At 50.4% G+C, this 1696-nt stretch overlaps 1 pseudogene; it reads left to right on the top strand.

The window, feature by feature from the left end:
* The first annotated feature begins 339 nt into the window (after nt 1-339).
* LOC118889832 lies at nt 340-985 on the top strand (annotated as a pseudogene).
* Nucleotides 986-1696: the final 711 nt, after the last annotated feature.

Below are 1696 nucleotides of genomic sequence, written 5' to 3'. Positions count from 1 at the left end.
GGTATTTCTTTTCATTGTTCTCCTGGGTTAGTTCTATTAGTTCTATGGCTTCTTGAAGCTGTTGTCTTTTTCTTGGATTCTGTTTTCCTTCTGCTGGGGCACATGCTCAAGGAATTTTTTCAGAAAATGTGGAGCCCCACCCTGGAACCTGGGAGCAGTGGGTGCCAGCATGGGGGAGGGGAGGCTGGCTGTGAGTGCTCCGCATTTCCTGTTTCTCTGCAGTTTTCCCCAACTTTGGGTGGTGACCCCTGCTGGGCTCCAGCTTTTGGTCGGCAGAGGGAGGGTGAGGCTGCGTGGCCAGCGGTACCGGGCACCCTGCGCCCCGCTGCCTGCAGTCCCATGCCCCGAGCTTGCTGCTTCTGGCCTCAGCGCGGCTGCCACCCAGCTCGGCGAGCAGCCCAGGTGCAGGCCATCGGGTGTGTGGCGGTGGGAGACCGAGCTACAGGGAAAACTTGCCTACGGATCACTTATCAGTTATCATTGCACTTCTTGGAGAATATATGCCCACTATCTTTGACAACTATTCTGCCAATGTCATGGTAGATGGAAAACTAGTGAATCTGGGCTTATGGGATACAGTTGGACGAGAAGATTCTGACAGATGACGTCCCCTGTCCTATCCACAAACAGATGTATTCTCCATTTGCTTTTCTCTTGTGAGTCCTGCATCACGGGAAAATGTGCAAAGTGGTATCCTGAAGTGGGACACCATTGTCCCATCATGTGACTCCTATCATCCTGGTGGGGATGAAACTTGATCGTAGGAATGATAAAGACACAATTGAGAAACTGAAGGAGAAGACGCTGATTCCCATCACCTACCCGCAGGGCTTAGCCATGGCGAAGGAGACCAGGGCTGTAGGATACCCTGGAGTGCTCGGCGCTCACGCAGCAAGGCCACAAGACAGTGTTTGAGGAGGCTATTGGAGTGGTTCTCTGCTCACCTCCTGTCAAGAAGAGGAAGAGAAAACACCTGTTGTTGTAAACGTCCGGGCCCTCTCCTGCCCTGTCCCGTCCCCTGGGAGACTGTTTATGCTTTGCTCAAACCGTGGAGCCTTCGCACTCAGTGCCAGGTTTTTGTTACAGATTAGTTTTTCCATAAAACCATTTTGAACCAATCAGTAATTTCTAGGTTTTTTTTGTTTAAAGTGTAAGGGTTCAAACTTTCACATTCTACTAAAGTTTAGCCCTAAAATGACAAGCTTTCTTAAAGCCTTATTTTTCAAAAGCCTCAATGCTTGCTCAGATTAAGAGTTGCCAAAAAACCTTGTGGAACTTCCCTGGTGGCGCAGTGGTTAAGAATCCACCTGCCAACTCAGGGGATACGGGTTCGAGCCCTGGTCCGGGAAGATCCCACATGCCGTGGAGCAACTAAGCCCCTGCGCCACAACTACTGAGCCTGCGCTCTAGAGCCCGCAAGCCACAACTACTGAGCCCACATGCCACATCTACTGAAGCCCTCGCGCCTAGAGCCTGTGCTCCACAACAAGAGAAGCCACCACAATGAGAAGCCTGCACACCGCAATGAAGAGTAGCTCCCACTCACGGCAACTAGAGAAAGCCCACGCGCAGCAATGAAGACCCAGTGTAGCCAAAAATAAAAAAAAACCAAAACCAAAAAAACCTTGTGAATTAAGTTGCATTGTTGGGCTAAGAACACTGAGCACTAAACTGTTGAGAGGACTTTGTCTTTAAG

This window comes from Balaenoptera musculus, chromosome 2, assembly GCF_009873245.2.
Source record: "Balaenoptera musculus isolate JJ_BM4_2016_0621 chromosome 2, mBalMus1.pri.v3, whole genome shotgun sequence".
Taxonomy (NCBI): domain Eukaryota; kingdom Metazoa; phylum Chordata; class Mammalia; order Artiodactyla; family Balaenopteridae; genus Balaenoptera; species Balaenoptera musculus.
The sequence above is the reverse complement of the archived record's forward strand: the minus strand, read 5'-3'. Positions and strand labels throughout refer to the sequence as shown.